Here is a 22,627-nt window from a genome sequence, read left to right as displayed (position 1 = left end):
GAGTGCCTCACACCCTCCTAAGGGTAGGACTATGCCACGGGCATTGGCACACACATGTTACTGAGGTGAGGATTGCAGTAGAGTGGGGAGAGGGACATATGCCCTGCTGTTAGCATGTTCAATGTCATCCACATTGCAGACTGCATATATAGCAATGTGTGGTTGTGCCTATCCTATCTTGATAGGATTACATGTGCAACAGATGTGTTACCTGCATGGGGACATTCCTCCATGTGTACAGTCTTGTACCTGTAGTGCAGCCAAACCAAAGGCTCTGTGTGTTGTATCCAACCATGTCATGTGTACCACACACTACACTTACTGGTGTCCACTGTTGAAGGCCTGCTGACACCACTACACCCATCAGCCATATGGCACATGGACAAACACAACACAATCAGAATAGATAATGGTGACAACAATACAACATTGTTAATTACAGCTGTGCTGCATCAAGGCTGCACAGCTACACCTTCCAAGATATTAGCATTTCACTTTACTGCTGACAACATTCTACACATCATTCCTTTGCTACACTGTTGTACAATCTCCCTGTGCATCAGCACCATGTTAGCCTGTCCCTGCATTAATGTTATGGATGCAGGAGTGGCACAGGTATCATCATATGCAAAGGGTGTGTTGTTGGTCTGCCAGAGGCCTAGGCTGAGCCATACAATTGATAACATGTGTGTGTGTGTGTGTGTGTGTGTGTGTGTGTGTGTGTGTGTGTGTGTGTGTGTGTATGTGTGTGTGAGTGGGCTGAGTACTGTTATGGGCCACTAGTGATGTCGTGTGTGCAGGTATGTGGTTGCCCTAGGTTTGTTGTTTATGTGTGTGTGTCTGCAGGCACACAGTTCCACCATGTGGCTACCCTATACAGGGATTTGTGAGACAGCTGCAGACTGTACCTGGCAGGGTTTGCAGTTCACCATCTCCGGCCATGGACACAGGACCTGTGCCTGGCAGGGGTACTACAGGAAGTATCAGGTACAAAGCCAGATCGAGTACTGTCCCCCGAGGTTGACAGATGTCCACTGGATCCAGGTCTCTCCCAGGACTGGCGAGGGCCACATGCACATGGTCTGCTATAACGGTCTGTGGACAGCACCCCCTCCACAGCGCTGGGGCTAGTACTGCCACTATGGGAGCGGCTGTGACTGGTGGGACATCCATGGTGACCTCCAGCTGCTGGTGTTGCTGGCATACATCCATGTGGCTGTCACAACCATCCTGCCCTGTCCTGACGCATGGACATGACATTGTGGATGAGATCCAATGTTTCACCCCACCGTCTATCCATGACCTCGGTGTAATTATGGATGGCACCTGCTAGGTCACAGATGCAGTCAGTTACAGAGGTGTGATGAGCCCTCTGTGCCCTTAGACCCTGTCTGGTGTACTGTTCCATTCATGCCTGTGCCTCCATGACAGCCTGGAACATGCATGTGTTTGATATAGATGTGGCACATCTGCCAGGGGCATGATGACCAGCAATGCTCCGACGAGCACCCCTTAACATCTGCCTATGTGATACCCTGCCAAACATCTGGCCATGGCTGCTGTGTCCTGACACACATGCCATAGATACCACACTGTCCTGGCCAATGCCAACTGTAGACTGTCCTTCAGTCAAGGCCAACATGGATGAGGTATGTAGAGGCAGTGTGACTGTGTGCGTGGATGGGGTGGATATGTGTGGGATGTCAATTGGTGGCCCAGCGGCAGCCCCTGATGACCCTGCCTGTGCCTCAACACACCTATCCTCATGGTCACTGTCTGTATCAGTGACATCAGATTCCCAGGTGGGGGGACCCAGCCCCACCTCGCCACCTGTGAGGGTAAAACAGGGAACAGACTGTAAGACTTGTACATCACCACTAAACAGTACACACACACACACACACACACACACACACACACACACACACACACGCGCGCGCGCGCGCGCACACACACACACACATGTGTGCAGATATGGCCACACACGCAGACATACATACATGCAGTTGACATATATGGCAACCCATACACTCCATCAGCCAGCCCCTACAGACAGCTCCTGCACCCCCATAACACACACAATAGCAGGTGATGTTGCAGTACAATATCACACACAAACCTGTAATTACACACATGTCACCATGCAGGACATGTGGTGCTCAACAGCATGCAGTGCAACTGTAGTCAATCCCCGTTACCAACATTATACATGGCTGTGATGCATGGCTTCTGTTAGTAGATGATGGCCCTCCCCCTGAAACTCACTGCACCCATGTCCACAGCATTGCTGTGCATCTGTTCAGCTCCCTGGCATGTACTGTGCACCATAACTCACAGGTGTACACACCATTGCAGGATGTGTATCTGTGTGTCAGTTGTTTGTCTGCTGCTGCTCACAGCCTCTGTGTGTTTCTGGATTACATGTGGACACGTGTTTAGTGAATGATTGATGTGTATTCACAAATGTCATCATCAGTGGTGCATGTATCAGTGATAGGCTACCATTAGACCAACCACAGACACAATGTACTGTACCTATGGTGAGTGTAGAGACCATTATTGACCATTATTGAGCCATGGCTGATGTTGCCTGTGGTACACATAGGTTCATAGGTGAGTATTCGTATATTGGTCCTGGGGCCTACATAAGCCTAGCCACAGCGGTTCTCAGTCATGCACCACCCACTAATGTTATTCCCCTGTGCCGGTCTCAGGCTGTGGCACAGACATACTACCCAGGGTGAATTCCCCATTTCCCATCCAGTTGTCAAGTGTCTTTGTAAAGAGGGCCAATGAGTAGCATTGCCTGACATGTATGGTTAGTCCATTCCAGAGTGTGGGAATTCCCCAGGACAGGGCCCTATCCCTCCAGTATGTTCTGTGTAATGGGTTGATGAGGTTTAGGACCCTGGAGCATGTGTTTGCAGAGGGAGTGGGATGTCTTTATGTGTAGCATTTTCAACTGCTCTGTGTATGACATAGCTGTGTATGTTGGGCAGATGTCAGATGTGCCTGGGCAATGTGCACTGGAGTGTAGCCACAGTTGTCTGAGATGGTCTGTGTATTGCATGTGTTTGAGGCTGGTAATCCCATTAGTGAGGTGTGTGCTCTGTCAGTGAACATGTACAGCATGCATTATAGGTAGGTGTGTTAGATGTCTACATGGCCTACACCTTAGCTATGGCATGCACAGTGAATTGCCAAGCATAACCTTACACCATACTCACCGGCATCTGGCCACTGCATTGCTGGTGTCCCAGAGGTACCTACTTTGAGATGAGATAGAGTTGATGTCAGTGGCCACAGGTGTGTTATTGCTACAGGGTTGCTGCTATATTACAGTACAACAGCTGAAGTCCACAGTACTACAGATTATGCATTACTGCTTATCAGTGCTACACAGCAACAGACTCCACATCTCACATATGCATGATTTACCTGTACAGATGCATACACTACAGTAGTCTACTGATATGCCCTGGAACCTTACCTGCATGCTCCATTTCTGGTGTGTGTGTAGCACCCAACTCCATGACTGAATATGTCCGTAGCTCTTGTGGGCGTGCAGGTGCTACCAGGCTCATGAGCAGATCCTCCACTCTGGTGAGGAGGGGATGGATGATATGGCCCCCCTGTTGCAAGGTGGTCAACCTGCATGGCAGCGGCATGGCGACTTACATGGCGGAGCAAGTCACTACAATGGTGGCAGACCTGCTTGTACGTACGGCTGTGCATCCCCACCTCATTCACCCTGCAGACCACATTGTTCCACATGGCTATTCACTCATGCTGGTCCTGGCTTGTCCATGAGAAGAACAGCTGCTAGTTCTGGATGATGCTGGTGTTTATAATATCATCCTCAGCAGCACTGTAGGTGGGATTCCTCAGGTGTGCCATAGTCCCTGAAAGACATAATGATGGAAATATGTCTGAGCAACTTATATGGCATGTTTACCATAATAGAATACACATATCAGTCTCTCACCACCATATCAGCTCCAACTTTATGTTCACACAATGCTAGTGGTATGTCTCTGGTATATGTACCATTGGGTCATATATTGTATTGTACAAAACTTTCTGCTATGTGTTTATAGACATGCTCCCTGTGGGGACACTAGAGTTGCTGGGCTGTTTCAGAGTATTTCACCTGCATGCCATTGTCACTGCCACTATGTTTCCACATATGCATGTGGTATGCCTGCTATGTGATTGCTACACATCTGCCATTTTGTGATATTAGGGATATCTATGCATGCTATTGGACATGTTCTGGGATTGTGTGGACTATTACAACCCACATATGTTCCATGACAGTTACACACCGGTATATGTAGCGGTTATTTGCCAGCAGGAACACCACTCCCACCTAATGTGCACATGTTACCAGTCCACATCACATCCGTGACCCACCATGGATACTCATTATCTACTGTTCTGGCACTACCTTCATGTGGAACTACCTCAGGAGATGGTGTGTCCCCCATGGACACAAACAGACATATGTCTATCACCCAGTTAAGTCCAGGGTCTTGTGCATAAAGAGCTCCACAGAGACATGGGGTATGCGCTACATCACCTGGAGGCATGGAGTACACATACACAAGCTTTGATATGCATGTTTCTCCTGCTCAGCCTACAGACCAGGCACCTTTATGACCATGTAGATGCTGTTGTGACTGTATATGAGTGGGCAGCATGTTCTCTTTGTTCCCATGTGGGGGCTCAATGGCCTCCAAATTCCAAATGTAACTGCCCATCCACAGTGTTTAACCACCACGTGTCATATACCAGCCCTGTATACTGTCTTGTTTGTCACCCAAACAGACTTACATACCAATATGTGCCTAATGCCCTTTACCAACATATATATCCCACCTTCTCAAACAATTGTGATGTGTTTCCAGCATGGGTTACACACCACACTCCACACTCCATCTAGCAGCCATGTACTGGTATGTAGGTATGTAGTGTATCGATGTGTGATGTTCTCTCACACATGTCATGGCAGGGGACATGTATTGACATAATAGATATATATATATATATATATATATATATATATATATATATATATATATATATATATATATATATATATATATATATATATATATATATATATATATATATATACACATATGTGCATATATGTGTAGATATCATTATGTGTTCTTTATATACCTATATAAATGTATAACTGTCTGAGGTTCTGTAGACATACACAGCTGTGAATATGTATCACACATATATGTATCTGTGCATACGAACATCTGAAACACACTCATGTAACTCTCTTTACTTCACAGCTGAACTGTTCTGCCTTGTTGCAACACAGGCAGGTGTCACATGTGAACACAGATTAACATTAGGAGTTATATATGGTGACAAACATTAGATAAGCATATTATACTGCTATGGCAGTTGGGCATGCTATGCTACACTTTGATATGACTGTCCTGCAGGTGGTGTGGTCTCTCACCCATGTTTCTATCATGGCAGTATTAATACCCCCACCAGCCATTGGCCACAGTAATTTACAGAACACAGACATCATGGGTCACATCTTTGCCATTCATTGCTGATCTGCACATTTAACAGGTATGTCCCACTGCCCACAGGGACTGACACAATTGTCCAGTGCAGTTGTTGAGCAGAACATCATTACAGGAACAAGTACTGATGGCACATATATATCCTTTCACATTATACATCCTATTATTCTATGCTTTATACTACATGCAAGTAAATGCATATCAGTTTCACATACCTGTTATGTTTTTTCCACTGTAACACAACCCTGAGCTTTGTGACCTTTCTTGAAGTTTTTTTTTTCTCTCTCTCTCTCAGTCTCTCCAGCAGAGTGATTGAGTCGGTTTGAAAAGATTGCAGCATGCTTTAGTTGGTATTGCACATGATCAGGTGGTGGCCTTTGCACCAGTCAGTGTCAACCAGTTGCTAATTGCATGCAGCCTGCTGTGTAGTACTTCAGATAACCACTGTCATGTCAACCCTGTACTTTAAATTGCTGCCTTCTGTGGGTGTTGTCCCTTCACCTTTCCAGTATATATGACATCCTTACTGTGTGTGGACATCAGTGTTACAGACAGCAGGTAGCAATACTTCTTACAGCAGAACCTGCAGACACAGGCCAAATCTACATCTGGTTAAGGTTCCAGACCTACTGACAGTGTGAGTAGTGTTGTGTGCATTGTATCTTGCTGTTCTTACAGGATCTCTGTGTACATGGTACTTTTTCATGGAATGTTGTCTGTCTGCAGAGCTCTCAACTGTGGGCCTATCCATATGATACCAGGGGGATTGGCTGTTAGGTTATGTCTGTGCACCACACAAGTATTGTCCCAGATATATTTGTGGCATTCTGCCTGTTAAGTGCTATCAGTACATGGCTACATCCATTTGTATTTCAATGTTGTATTCCTGCATAAGGGTATGCTGCAATGAATCCTGTAACACCAGCAATTTCCAGGGTATGTAACAGCAGTAATGCAAATATGGCCCTATGTTCCTGCCTCTGTCCTCCATATATATGCCAGTCCTTGTCCTGCTGTGATACAGGAAGGGTCGTTAGGTAAAGGCCTATCATTATTTACCGCTAGCATTACTGCTGTCATCCCAGTCATGTCATGGACTCCCACACCAACTGTTGGGCCAAGTCCATATATATGGGGGCAACAGCTGGAGAACACATTTGTGCCTTCCAGAGGTAAGTGTGTGGTACACAGTGTTCCTTGCCCTTGTTCAGCCTTTTTATGGGGGGGGGGGTTCAATGCCATTAACCTAGGCTATGACACCTTTTCAGGGATATAACTGTTAAGGCGAGGGTCATTCAGTGTGATAGTGAGATGTTAGGTTAAGCAATGTTATGTACAAGATACTGTGACATTAACACAAGTGGTACTTTTTCCCCAGGGCTTGACTACAGGTTATAATTGTGTACTATACAATAATGTATGCCAGTAGATGCAAGCAATGTGCATATATACCATACTATGCTGAACTACATCTGTAATTGTTGATTGTTACGTATCCTGAAGGCAAATCCTGTTTCTTCTGTTGTACTAATTGAAGGCCTTGGCCTGGACAGCATAGTATGGTATACATGCACATTGCTTGCATCTACTGTTTTGTGTGGGCCTTGCTTTCATCACTGATTACATATTTCAAACCTTATGTGGTGTAAGTACTCGCATACATTATTGTGTAGTACACAAATAAAGGTTATCTGTGTATGCATACCTGTGTGTCGTGTCATGTCCTTTGAATTGTGGGTGGGTATATGTTTAATGTCAGTACTCTCATTTGTGGGAATTGTTGCCACACCACACATTTCACAGGTGGCAGTTAAAGGGCTTGTGGCTGAGGGATATACTTTGCACCCAGTACTTCCACACTACTTCTACATATGTATGGCTGCTGATACCTTTTGTGTGTGTATATGTGTATGTACCTATATAAATATCTCATATGGCTATATCTATATATATATATATGTATCTATATATATATATATATATATATATATATATATATATATATATATATATATATTTATTTACATTTGTTAACCGGGCTAGTCCAACTGGATACATGTCCATTTTCAGTGGAGGCCCGAGGAGAAAAGCTCCGCTAACTACTACATAACAATATGCATATATATATATATATATATATATATATATATACACATACATATGAACATATGTATGTATCTATATACAATTGATGTTATATGATTATTTGTGAGTCATACACTAATATATATATCTACATATAGCTGTCTATCTGTTTACATTTACAGATATATATCTGTCCATATGTCCATGCATGTTTGGCTCATATTTTGGCCTGTTCCTCATTCACTTGGCAATTGTCATGGATGATCGCAGCATTGAAGTCAGTAACTAATGCCAACACGTTTGTGTTTCAGACTTCATCTCCTTCTACAAATGTGTTCTAATGCATATAACTGTGTAACTAGCAACATTTTAAGTGTATTAGAGCATTACTTGACATATATCCCTAGTTGTACCCACAGTGTGGCATACTTTGTCCAAAGTCTTGCATTAACTTGTTGTGTGGTATGATATTAATATATTTCCTGTACTGTTGACTGATTGTGCTGGATGATATGCTTGTGAAAACTTCAGGTTATGTATATCTGCCATGGTTTAGTGGCAAATCACTTTGTGTATGTAGTGCAGGGTTCGAGCCTTGGAGAGGAAGTTTATTTTGTTGCTGGACAGAACAAGGGACATTGGCTACAGAGTGATTAAGGCACTTTTAAGAAGTTGTAAGCGGGTTTGAGCGAGTTTGAGTGATGGTAAGCACTGTCAACCTCCACTTATGTTTTCTTACAGTCAGTTAGCTTTGAATTTCTCAACCTGTGTAGGCATAGCTTACCCCCACGCAAACCCGCGCAAACCCATTTACCGCTGCTTAACAGTGCTTCCTGACACCTACCCCCAAGCTAATTCCTTTAAAAGAGAAGATAAAGGGGTTGACAGGAAAGTGGTGAAAAATGGGGCACAAAGAGGGAAAGACAGTAGGGAAAATAGCTAGGCATGTGCAGGAAGGGTATAGGAAAGATCCATAGCTGCCCATTTCTTCTACAGCAACAGCTGTGCATATACACTATATTTGCAGGTACATTTGGACCCTCAAACCCCTGGGAGAGGGGTGAGGACAACAATTATTGATTGTGATGCCAATTAGACCAGATTACATGTGTCCAGTGGACATGTGCGAAATGGACAGCTATGTATGGAGCAAGATTTTTTTTGGGAACAGATTGCCCTTTTTTTTTCAGGTGAGAGTGGGATGTTGGGGAGGGGTAGTAGGTGTATTTGGGGAGATAGGTTGGGTAGGTTAACAGACAAGACACACAAGACGCATACAGAGCTGGTATATGACTCATGTGGGGGTAAACACCTTGGATGGGGAGGGGTGTTTGGAAGTAGCAAGCCCATGAGCCCCCAACTGGAAACTGTGGGACTGAGGTCCCCACCCATGGGCAGTCACCACTGCACCTTCATGGCCCTGAAGGTGGCTGTACTGGGGGCTGTGTAGGAGGGGCAGGCTCACCCTCTAATAGCACTACTTAGACATCAAGCTGGTGTAGCCGCTCTTGATACTCCAGATTGAGCTCCCTATGCACCACGGTCGGGACCTGTTGACAGGTGACAGGTTCCCCTCTGCGCCCGCTCCGAGGGGGGGTGAGCCCCATCCCCTGCAGTGGTTCAACCCGAAGGTGGTGCAGGGCCCACGGAGGAAGAGGTCCCAGGCTGGGCCCCAGATGTGCTGGTGCCCAGTGCCATGGCCAGCTGAGGTGGGACAGGTGGGTCCGCTGGGATCGGCCTTCCCATATGAGCTGTGTTGTCGCAGGTTTATGACAGATATGGGTTAGTAACAGTCAACAGCATTGAGGATTAGTTATAACAGCATGCAATGGTATTCCCATTAACCCAACACACCAGATTTAACACAGTTGCAGAGCAAGCAGAATACATGCATATATGGAACAACAGTGGCCATTACAGGAGCATGCAGGTTTCATTTATGGCAACAGGCCACCAATATGGGTGTATTTTAACATGGCATATGCATAGAAGCAAATGTGAATATTTATAAACCATTAGGACATATGTCCCAACAAAAGTTTGGAGTGTACACATACCAGTTGAGGAGTGTCATTGGGTTATTATGCACATATGGTAGGGGTGAGAGAGAGAGAGTTCAGTTAACAACTAATATATCTTTGCAGTTTTCACAACATTCTTAGTCACTGCAGTGATCTTTCCTTTACATGTATTATTACACTACACAGTAGCCTTATATTGTACACTGGTATGTTTATAAATTATTATATACATGACCTGTGTCTTACATACAGGAGTGAAAGGCTGCAGGTGTTAATGCAACATATGTTGGGAATTGCTGTCATACACTTTGTGTGAGGTGCTAGAATGACAGGTTTGTTTCCATATACATTCTCTGACTATGTACACGTTTGACTATCAATTATATGTCATTGACAGCTGCCTACATTTCTTGGATCATCACACTGGATTTTCAGGGGCACACGGCACCAAGCTGGTAATATGGGCCATTTATCTGCACATGCTGGACAGATTGGAACAGTTGTGGGGTATGAATATGCATACAACTTACAAATTTGAACATTCTAGCAAATTCTGTACTGTTGTTGGGTGTAATTATGAATACAGCTTTCTATCTGAACATTGTATCAAAATCTGTACAGTTGTGGGGTATGATTATGCATACAACTTAGTACCACTCCCAGGATTCAAACCTCTGCTGTGTGTGACAAAATATAGCTAAAATCACAGTACACTGTGCTACCAGGGAATTGATGTTAAGCGTTCAACTGTTTTCTATCTAAGTCTCCCTGACTTGTATGATATGACTGAACTCTTGGCACTTCCAACATTGTTATGCAGGACTTGATATCCATTTTATCTGCATACCACTGTGTGGGTGACACTGCTTAAGATACAACATTACTATTTATAGTATGGAATAGATCACCAACATATGAGAGAAGAGTAAACAGAAGCACTCCAGGGGTTATACCTTTATTCACAGACTATTACACATTTATTTCTACTGGTACAACACTTTCCAAGGCTCTCATATTTATTTGTTAAGACAGTACATGCAGACTGATTACTAACCTGCCTCGCAATGCAGCCTTTGCAGCCTAGCATTATGGGCTTGCTGGTTCATAGCCTGCTCATCTGCAGCTGTCAGAGAAATGCAGTGATATTCAGCCATACCTATCCACTGTATACACAAGCTAGGTAATTATTTACTACTTAGTAGAATGAGTACTTAGTACTGGGGCATTGGGCATCTGCCGAGACTCCTAGATTCACTGTTCCAGTACATCCCCCCTCCGCCCCTTCAGGTCAGCATGGTGGTGCCTGACCTGCTCACCAGTCCAGGGGATACATGTGGCACTGGTGAGGTCACAGGCAAAACTGTCCCAGGCCTCCATTTTATACTGCGAGCCCTGGTACTGGTCCTGCAGTAGTCTCTGATCATGGTGTTTTACCAGGAACCATACCATGATTTTTGACTCCAGGATGCCCCAGCGCTGCACTTTAAATTGAGTGCCTTCACCCACACCAGCCATTCTGCCTGCAGTAGGAAGCTTCAACCAGTTATGGGAAGTATTCCCGCCTGGGGTTTAAATACGGCAATTTTCCCACACTTTCCCATGATTGGCCAGTTTTGAAAAGACTAAGCTATGGACACACCTGCTTACATAAGGTTGGCACTGCTTAAAGAGGTATACCACTAGGCAGATTGAATTGGCTCCACTTAACATTGCTTCCACTTAACTTGAGCTGTGCTGCGGTTAGCATTGCTGAATAGTTACTTATCACTATATTTGCCATTTGACAATGATTTATTCTTCATTACAGGTTATATATGTGTCTGGTATCCATGATTCATGTGTACATAAATTGTATGGGAACCTGGGGACTTCTACACTTTATAACACTCACACCTCAGATCTATGCTTACTGCAGTACTCCAGTTCACATATTTATGTTATGTAGAAGGTTATATCACTTCGCACTGTACATAGATTCAGTTCACATGTTTGCTTTGGTTTTCCTGTGGTGAGGATTAGTTTGCTGATACCTCATTTATATCTATTGCTATGATGGCTTAGTGGTTAACTACTGTGACTATAGTGTGCAGGGTCCTAAGTTTGAGCCTTGCAGAGGCAGTGTATTTTGTTGCTGGGCAGAACATGGGCCGTTGGATACAGAGTGATTAAGATACTTTAAAGCAGTTGTGAGTGGGTTTGCATGGGTTGCGCAATGGTAAGCACTGCTAACCTCTGATTACAGTTTCTTACACTCAGTTAGCTTCTACTCTGCTTAATCTGTGTAGGCAATGCTTACCTCCATGCATATGCACTTAAACACACTCACTACTGATTATTTTTGCTTACACCTGCTTACTAGTGCCTTATTCATTATGGCACTGACACTTCACATGTGCATTTAATGCAGTACTCCAATTCACATTTAAATGATATTATGTAGGTTATACAGCAAAAAGATGTGCAAATATGTTCATATACAGATTTCACATGGAAAATGATATGTGCTGCAGTGGGACTCGAACTGGGACTGCATATTCATTAGGCAGATGCTCTAACCACTACACTATTGCTGTGCTGCTTCATTTGCATATGTATTCCTTGTTATCCTCTTCAGCCTTTTCAGCTGCTTTAACCATATCTAAGCGATGGGCAAACCTGTGTACCTATGGTTAGCTGTACTCGGGGTTTTAAAAAAATAACTACAAGGGTTTCTTCATTTTATTTAAGCATAATGTTGCTGTTGAACACATGGGGACTGTTGGTGGGGATATGCGGACACTTATTGCTAGTCTTGCTCATTTATTTACACATTCTTCTGTTCTACTTTGCAGGGGCATGTTTATTCTGAGATCTCTGCTCTCAGACATGCCCCCTGCACTCGTCCACGCTCCATGTAACATTAGGAGTTCAGGCAGCGCGCCTTCATCAATATGCATGAAGCGCTGCCATCCTCCTCTTAAAATGTCGCTTCCATGCAGGACTAGATTAGTCCTGCACGGAAGATTAGTAAATCCAGGGGAGTATCTTTTTGCCCTATTTTCAAAACTGTTTACTTTCATAGATGACTGTCTATCTCCCTGAATGTGGCATCTGTACAACACATACATAAAGTTCCCATAATTTAACCCAAAATTAGGGAAGACAGGAAGCACAGTGGTGCAGTGGTAATTAGCAGTGCTTCTTTGCAATACCTGGATCTCTGGGTTTGTTCTTAACTCGGTTGTAATTTTTCCAGACACTGCATGTCTTTCTGTGTCTGAGTGGATTTATGTCAGGTGTGGTGATTTCATTCCATATCTCATTTTGTAGGCTGATTGGTGATACTTTAAATTATTTGTAGATGTACTTACCATATGTGAGTGAATAATTACATGTGTACACATGTGTGTGTGTGTGTGTGTGTGTGTGTGTGTACATGTGTGTGTGTGCGTGTGTGTGTGTGTGTGTGTGTGTGTGTGTGTGTGTGTGTGTGTGTGTGTGTGTGTCCAGCTCGCCCTGTAACCCTGAACTGGATAAAGCCAATAAATGGAGAATGAAAGAATCAATGAATCAGAGAGAGAGAGAGGGGGGGGGATCTGTAGACATAGAATAATTATAACTAATCTTCCTTGCAAGAAGAATTAAACTAGCATCCCAAGTTTAGACTGTACACAGACTGAATGTCTTGATTGTTGCATACTGCCAGTGACCACAAGTCCCATTCACTACTCAGTACTATTTCCTCATTTACTTGCTGAATTGTAGATCAGGAAGCAGTTGATATTACATACTGACCACTGTTTTCCTTTCAGTGTGTTTGTGTGGTTTTGTAGCACAGCCCCATCCACAGAGAGATCAGGAGAGGTTTTTCCCCCTGCAAAAACAGTTGTGTTTTGTTTACAACAGTTTTAAATAATTTGTGTGGCCAGTCTGTCAAGGTTATAGTGTGCATGTTTGACCATGAGGGTTTTCAGTGTATATGTAATGCTTTACTGACTCCCAACTATCATGATGCCTTTTCATGCAGCCAAAACTATAGAGTGCTAGTACACTACAGAGCAAACTTGCTTGCATAATAGCATATCCTATTAGCATTATTGAGATTATCAATTGATATATTCATACCCACATCTGTAAATTTACTGTTTGAGATTGCACTACATTTATTGTTATGAAATTTTACCCTTTAAAGTAAACATGTTTAGATGAAACACAGGTACTGATGAAAAGTACCTGACAATTCCCATTTCAACTAAACCCTGCCTTCCAGTGGGTACCTGCTGAAAGTCTGGATATTTTATTTATTTTACATTTGTTGACCAGGATAGTCTGACTGGATTCCTGTCGATTTTCAGCAGAGGCCTGGGGAGCAAAGCTCCAAGGTAAACAATTAAGATTACAAGGTAAACAATTAAGATTACAGATACAATATATACAGTGGTAATATACTTAACAAGTTGTACAAATTCCAAGGTTAGAGATAATCCCAGGTGTAAATCCGGTTTAAGTAACACAACTAAGCTAAATTACAATTTTTAACTCATACTAGAGTACAGTTAGTCAGGTTTGATACATTGACATAGCCAGTTTAGTGTCAAATATTGTTTGAGTCTTACCTTAAATTGACTCAGGGTGGTAAGTAAAGTAATATCAGCTGGGAGTGAGTTTCAGGATCTATCTGCAGAGTTGGCAAAGAGAGAGTCACCGGCTGAGTTATTAGTTTTGATAGTCTGAACTAGCAGTCTGTTAGAAGATCAAAGAGGTCTGGGGATTGTTATATGCAGTGATAATGTTTGTAAGTGTAGGTATATTGTCAGGATTGTAAAGGATTTTTTATGCCATAATCAGTTGGTGAGAATGGATCAAGCTGGGCAGTTCTAGCCACCCATGCTGGTTTAGATTGATACAGTGGTGTGTCCTATAAGGCAAACCAGTGGCAAATCTGGCAATGTGATTGTAGCAGATGGAGAATTTTTTAAGAACAGACTTGTTTAGAATAGAGAGTAAAGGGGATTTATACAGGAGAGTTGAAAGTAGGTGAGAGTGAGCTATGGCAATTCTAGCAGGTGGGGTTAAGAAGGTTTTTATCCTGGAAAGTGACCCTAGTTTTTTATTGATGGTTTGATTAACATGCAGGTTGAATTTAAGATTATCTATGATAACACCTAATAGTTTTGTAGAGGTGTTTGGGGAGGTTATAGTGCTGTTATTGGATTTTATGGTAAAGGTAAATGCAGTGGACCTAAGAGTTGGTGAGAAAAGTAACAGTTTTGTTTTTTTGGGGGGGATTTAAGATCAGACATTCAGAAAGCCAGTTTTATCTTATGTTGAAGGTGTTCTGGGTAGCTGACCATAGTTCTGTCTGAGATGTGGTCAAGCAGATCAGGGTGGAGTTGTCAGTGTACTGGATACAGCTGACTTTTGGGATAACAGCATAAAGGTCATTGATGAAAATGGAGAACAGAAGGGGCCCTAGTATAGAACCCTGGGGTACATCCAGGGAGATGGGTAGGAGGTTAGATAGTTTGTTTTGCCAAAGGACAGCCTGCTGTCTGCCACTCAGATAAGATTGGAACAACTGAAGGGCTTTAGTATCTAGGCAGAATGTTTTCAGGGTGTGGATTAGAAGTTGGTGATCAACCATATCAAATGCCTTGAAGAGATCCAATAAGAGGACAGACAGTATGTTATTATGGTTGTGATTATGGTTTATGGTGTTGGAGAAGGCTAGGAGGGCTGAAGTAGTGCTGTGGTGAGGTCAGAAGACATGCCAGGAGTCTGCCATAAGGTTATTCTGAATTAGGTGGTGCAACAGTCATCCATGGATACATTTTTCCATAATCTTTGCAAGTGGAGATAATAGAGCTATTGGCCTATAATTAGATAGTTCAGCAGAGCTACCTCCTTTGTGAAGTGGGATTACATAGGATATTTTCCAGATGGTGGTATATTGGCTTCTACTATGGTTTAGTTGATTAGTATTGAGATGGGGTAAGCAATGGCATCAGCCGCTTTTTGTATGTACCCGGCAGGGAGTAGATCAGCAGATAGTGTAGTTGGTTTTAATTTTTGATCAAGGTATGGATAAGTGAAGTGGCAATTGGTTGGAATCTGAATGAGAGTTGTTTACTAGGGGTGTTGTCCTCAGAGCCAGGGGAACTTGGAGGTAGTTGGCTAGCTAGAGCATGGATTGTCTCTGTGAAGAATCGGTTAAAACTTTCTGAGACATTCTCAGGTGGTTTATCAATGGTGGCTTCTTGGGTTAGGGTGGACGTTTGCCCAGGATATAATAGTTTATTTAAACCTGCCCAAAACTTCTGAGGGTTGTTTTGATTTATTTGCTGTAGATTATAGTATTAGTTTTTTTTTGTCTTGTAAAATGGATTTTTTAGTCTCATTCCTTGATTGCCTATATTTAATGTGATCTTGAGGGTCTTTTGCAGTACGCCGTAATGCCCATGCTTTGTTTCTAAGAGTGATTTTTAGTGTGGACTCTTTGGAAAGCCATGGCACAGTTTTTGCCTTTGTTCATATTGAGTGAACAGGTGCATGAGAGTCAAGGATCTCAAGGAATTTGTTGTTGAAGTGTACAACTGTTTCCTCTAAGGGGAGGTTTTTAGAATTGACCATTTACATGAGTATAGTTCCTTTTGGAATTTGGCAGGGTTAAAGTTCTTTTTGTTTATTACTATTCTGAGTATGGGTTGGTGGGGGTAGATGACTTTATGCTTAATTATATAGGTGAGAAGGTGATCACTTAAGTCATCAGGGATGGTCCCAGAGGTGTACAGTTGGGAGTGACTATTGATAAGTATCCAATCAAGTATGCTTTCTTTGTGGTTAGGTTTACCTATCCTGGTTGGGGTGGTTATGATTTGTGTAAATGCATGCAGGTTAACATGGGTGGTTAGGGATTCTGAGGAACAGGTGCTCCAGTCTATGTTAGAATCTCAGAGTAGTATGGTTTCTTGGGAGTAGTTACATGATAGCCAGTGAAGGGTATCTTTGAGTGTAGATATATTATTTCTTGGGGGAATGTACATACAGATAATATTGATACATTTATTTTTATTAAGTTGCAATTTGGTGGCAAGAATCTCTGAGTTATTAATTTGAGGTGGTTGTATAGCTTCAATGGTGACATTAAACACAGATTTATAGAGAACAGCTACCCACCCCCCTTCCTGGAAGCACGATACAGCCTGAGTATGTTATACCCAGGTGGTAACACATCATTATCTGTGGTGTTAGGTTTTAACCAGGTTTCGGATAAAGAGAGTATCTCAGGGGAGTGGACAGCCAGGAGTGCATGCAGTTCATGTACCTTGTTATTTATACTTCTAATGTTGAGGTGACAGGCCAGGAGAGAGATAGGTGGCCTATTAATTGTAGGTTTATTACTTGGATTGCAAGTAGAGGGGGTAAGTTTATCTGGAGTGGATTGGGCCACAGTTTGGGTGGATATTACCACCAAGTGTGAGGTTCGGTTTAAACCTAGTGATAAATTTCAGGGATTTATTTATAAGTTTATGGTAGTGATTAGATCTGGAGCTAATATATCTAGGATTGGTATGTTGATAGAGTGAACAGGTTGTGGGGCTGGACACAGTACTGTATGACTGGTACAAGGACTTACAGCTGAGGTGATAGTGTGGCCTTTTGGGTACTGAAATCCAGTGAGAAACTGGATTTCATACAAGGTGAGGAGGTATGGGGCAAGCAAAATGGGTAGTAAAGAGGATTCTGTCATTATGTGTGATGGAGCTTGTGAGTTAAAGGAACTGTATTACTTGGGTGGTACTACAGCAGAATATAAAGTGGTAGAATTTGAGGTAATGGAGTAGGGGTGGGAGAAATTATGACAGATGTAAGCTGATAGGCTCTAGTAACAGGGGGTGTGGCTTTATGACTATAAATCTAGTGGTACTGGGGGCGGGTGAGAATTGGGGACAGGGTGGGGCGTGGAGTGAGCCCAAGCACAGCACGGTTTATCCAGAGTACAAGGTTTCTTAAGGCTTCCTGGAACTGTAAGGTAAGTGTATAGGGGGTCAAAGCTCTTTATTTTAATAGCTGTAGTTTAGCAGTAGTTTAGTATAATTTTTAGGATAGTTGCTGTAGAGTAATATAATTTTGAGGGTTTTAAGGTTAGAAACACTGTTATTAGAGGGCAGGGGGTAGACTAGTATTTACTTAGAATTGGGAGTAAGCCAGTTGTTATGGTGGACAAACTATAGGTAACTATAGACCCAGACAGCAAATTACAATTTAAAGTTGAGTAAAGTAATAACATTTAACCTTGGCAGTTTGTAGTGGGCTGGTTTCAGTTTAATATTCTCAGCAGAGGTTCTGCAGGGTAGCATCCTTTCAGGCTTTTATTTGAAGGGAACTACCTAGACATTAGAGTAAATTAAAGAAAAAATAAGTAGCTGTATTAGGAAGTAATGTATTACTATTTTACAGTCTCAGGAAGCAGGAATTACCAAGTACGTCAGTAACCTAGGGTAGAGTTCTGCTGTAGGGATATCAGGCAAACAATTTAACTAACAGCACAAACTTGGCCGCCAGAACAGCATTTTCATTAGGTTATTTCTTATCTAGCACAAATACAGTCCTGTTAGGTCGGCTTCCACTTCAAATCACAGCCAAGTTATGATGCAGCAAATTATATTACACAGAGCAGCTACTGTTCACATTAGTTACCATATATACAGTAAGCTACAAGCTCCATGAACACACTATTTACTTCATTAAACAGAATGGAGCACTAGCATAAGAAATCCATGCTATGCTTTAACATTCAATCTATTGACTACTCCAATGTCTTTTAAGCAAACAGGTTTTACATAGAGTAAGTGAATTCAGTGATAAGGTGCAGTACTTGTTATTTAACTACTTCTAGTATGCTATAGACTAGTGCACTTATAGTTTTAAGCATATAAGGCTTAGCACAGAGAAAGCAGTTCAGTACCACAAGTTCACTGTCATTTAAATAAAATAGGTACTAACAGAGAACCAATGCATTAACAGTGCCCAGCTAAAGACATATTATCCTTTTAGCCATAAGTGGCTTGGTACAGAGAAACAAATTCAAACAAAAATGCTCAGCTTAAGCAAACAAGATACCATGTGGGAGAGAAGGCTGCTGACTGGGTCTAGTAGCAGCGGGGTGTTTGAAAATGGCGGTTCCAGTAGATGGATATAAAACCTTGCATGTGTAGCTATGCAGGGGAGAAGTTAAGGCTTATCCAGAGTACAAGGTTTCTTAAGGCTTCCTGAAGCTATAATGTAAGTATATAGGGGGTCAAAGCTCTTTATTTTAATAGCTGTAGCTTAGCTGTAGTTTAGTATACTTTTTAGAGTAGTTGCTGTAGAGTAATATAATTTTCAGGGTTTAAAGGTTAGAAACACTGTCATTAGAGGGCAGGGGGTAGACTAGTATTTACTTAGAATTGGGAGTAAGCTAATTGCTATGGGTGACAAACTATAAGTGCTTTAGACCCAGAACAGCAAATTACAGTTTAAAATTGAGTAAAGTAATAACATTTAACCTTGGCAGTTTGTAGTGGGCTGGTTTCAGTTTAATATTCTCAGTCAGAGGTTCTGCAGGGTAGTGTCCTTTCAGGTTTTTATTTGAGGGAACTACCTTGGCAGTTTGTAGTGGGTTAGTTTCAGTTTAGTATTCTCAGGCAGAGGTTCTGCAGGGTAGCGTCCTTTCAGGTTTTTATTTGAGGGGAACTACCTTGGCAGTTTGTAGTGGGCTGGTTTCAGTTTAATATTCTCAGGCAGAGGTTCTGCAGGGTAGCATCCTTTCAGGTTTTTATTTGAGGGGAACTACCTTGACAGTTTGTAGTGGGCTGGTTTCAGTTTAATATTCTCAGGCAGAGGTTGTGCAGGGTAGCATCCTTTCAGGTTTTTATTTGAGAGGAACTACCTTGGCAGTTTGTAGTGGAGTGGTTTCAGTTTAGTATTCTCAGGCAGAGGTTCTGCAGGGTAGCATCCTTTCAGGTTTTTATTTGAGGGGAACTACCTTGACAGTTTGTAGTGGTCTGGTTTCAGTTTAATATTCTCAGGCAGAGGTTCTGCAGGGTAGCATCCTTTCAGGTTTTTCTTTGAGGGGAACTACCTTGGCAGTTTGTAGTGGGCTGGTTTCAGTTTAATATTCTCAGGCAGAGGTTCTGCAGGGTAGCATCCTTTCAGGTTTTTATTTGAGGGGAACTACCTTGACAGTTTGTAATGGGCTGGTTTCAGTTTAATATTCTCAGGCAGAGGTTCTGCAGGGTAGCATCCTTTCAGGTTTTTATTTGAGAGGAACTACCTTGGCAGTTTGCAGTGAAGTGGTTTCAGTTTAGTATTCTCAGGCAGAGGTTCTGCAGGGTAGCGTCCTTTCAGGTTTTTATTTGAGGGGAACTACCTTGGCAGTTTGTAGTGGGCTGGTTTCAGTTTAATATTCTCAGGCAGAGGTTCTGCAGGGTAGCATCCTTTCAGGTTTTTATTTGAGGGGAACTACCTTGACAGTTTGTAGTGGGTTGGTTTCAGTTTAATATTCTCAGGCAGAGGTTCTGCAGGGTAGCATCCTTTCAGGTTTTTATTTGAGAGGAACTACCTTGGCAGTTTGTAGTGGAGTGGTTTCAGTTTAGTATTCTCAGGCAGAGGTTCTGCAGGGTAGCATCCTTTCAGGTTTTTATTTGAGGGGAACTACCTTGACAGTTTGTAGTGGGCTGGTTTCAGTTTAGTATTCTCAGGCAGAGGTTCTGCAGGGTAGCATCCTTTCAGGTTTTTATTTGAGGGGAACTACCTTGACAGTTTGTAGTGGGCTGGTTTCAGTTTAATATTCTCAGGCAGAGGTTCTGCAGGGTAGCATCCTTTCAGGTTTTTATTTGAGAGGAACTACCTTGGCAGTTTGTAGTGGAGTGGTTTCAGTTTAGTATTCTCAGGCAGAGGTTCTGCAGGGTAGTATCCTTTCAGGTTTTCTTTTGAGGGGAAATACCTTGGCAGTTTGCAGTGGGCTGGTTTCAGTTTAATATTCTCAGGCAGAGGTTCTGTAGGGTAGCATCCTTTCAGGATTTTATTTGAGGGTAACTACCATGTGGGAGAGAACGCTGCCAACTGGGTCTAGTAGAACTGATAAACATTAAGTGAGTTTGGGGTAATATGTATCAGACTCAAAATTTCATTATTTAAAAATATTCTCCTTCTTCAAGGTACAGCAATCATAGGGCTAAATTTCAAAATAGTTGCCCTTAGTGTAAGTCTGAACTGATTCTGAAACACCTGCTCTAAGTGTAAGTGATTTAGTTTGATGCAAGGCCTGTCTATACATAGAGTTACACTGGGGTCCAGATTCCAAACAGCCTGTTTCTGGTCTGCTCTCAGAGTAATTGGTGACTTGTACTCAAAACAAGTCTTATGGAACTAGGCCCATGGAATTATGGGTTTTGGCAGTGCAGGGTGCAAAGGTTCCACTTGCAAAAATGTCCTAAAAGTGTTATGATGAACTTTGGAATTCACTGATTTTATTTTAACAAGTTATAGTTTAATTTTAAAAGTGCTGGGACTCAGTATTCTGTTTCATACTTTCAATAGGGAGATGCTCTTATTAGGTGTTCCTTTTTGCTGATATGAAAGGGAAAAGAGACATAGAAAGAAATATAACATTCTGTGGGAGTAAAAAAATGCTAAGAGGGAATAAGGATAAGATGAAAATGGGCAAGATGAGAACAACAGAGGGAAGTGACATAGCATGTAGTTATGTAATGCTAGAAGTACTGAAATGTACATCTGAGCTGCAAACTCATGTCACAACAGGGGAGGCAGTTGTAGGTTCAGTAGCAAAAGCCTTGTATGTTAAGTTGACAATCTCGCCTTCATTCTTGCTGGATGGGTTCTCGGCTCCGACTCGGCCACTCTAAAAGCTCGAGAGTTGGTTCCACCGGCTCGAGGCTCCCCTTATATCCCACAATGCTAGGCGGTATTACCTCAGATCTCGTTTGCCGCTACAGCGATCGAGGTGTTTGGTTTCTACCGGCTTCAGGTCAGTATTTATAGAGTAATCTATAGTCTATTTAAACCCCTTTAATTTAACCTATTATAGTTATATTCCTTAACTTAGTGGATTTAGATCCTTTTCCCTTCTGTTTATCCCCCTTTTCCACTAAGAACTTATAAGTTCTTCCCTCAGGCCTTCGGGCCCTTCCATCCCCTTAGTGGAGTGTATGTGTATGTGTTTTTTTTTAGGGATCTAAAAAACTTGTGTAGAGTAAAGTGTAATCGGTGTGTTTCAGTGTGTGTGTGTGGTTACACTTTTCTTGAAAATGTCTAAGGACTCAAAGGTCTCAGGCTTCAAGAAGTGTGACTCGTGCTGTCAGAAAATGTCTCTGACAGACGGTCACACTTCTTGTGTGTACTGCCTGGGACCTTTACACCTACAGGACTCTTGTGCTGTATGCCATGGCTTCAGCCCTAGAGTCCTGCAGGAAAGAAAAAATAAACTTATTTTAAGAGGTTTGCTTAAGCCTGAGGGTTTCCTTACTGTTACTTCGGGCAAACCCTCTAAGGCTTCTAGGTCCTCGACTCCAGCTTCTGAGTCGAGGCCTAAGGCTTCAAAACCTCCTGCTACATCGGCTCTGGCTGGAACCGATGAGTCTCAGACTGCAGCTTCTGTGGTTTCCTCGGCTCCGGCTGGAGCCGAGGCATTGGAAATTCCTGTGTCGGCTCCGATCAGACCATCGGAGCCGACATCTAGAAAGAGGTCTAGGTCACCGTCCCTTGGCTCCGTTCATTCGGCTCCAGCGTCTCCCTTGCTGTCTGAACGGAGCCATAGATCTCACTCCTCTAGGTCATCGAGGCTTTCGGATCATGACCTTCAGAGGGTAGTGAGTCGACTTCTTAAGTCCGAGGCACTGGCCCAAATGCTTCAGAGCCTGACTCATCAGTCGATGCTTGACCCTGTCCCTCAAAATGTTCCTCCTCCGACTCCTTTGAGCTCGG

General features: G+C 42.7%; 1 protein-coding gene across 1 annotated transcript in view; it reads left to right on the top strand.

Moving 5' to 3' along the window:
• Positions 1–22,627, top strand: part of LOC122813667 (zinc-binding protein A33-like) — a 394,493-nt gene that overhangs the window by 255,191 nt on the left and 116,675 nt on the right. The window lies entirely within an intron of this gene.

This window comes from Protopterus annectens, chromosome 10.part0, assembly GCF_019279795.1.
Source record: "Protopterus annectens isolate FY-2018-M chromosome 10.part0, PAN1.0, whole genome shotgun sequence".
Lineage (NCBI taxonomy): Eukaryota > Metazoa > Chordata > Ceratodontiformes > Protopteridae > Protopterus > Protopterus annectens.
The sequence above is the reverse complement of the archived record's forward strand: the minus strand, read 5'-3'. Positions and strand labels throughout refer to the sequence as shown.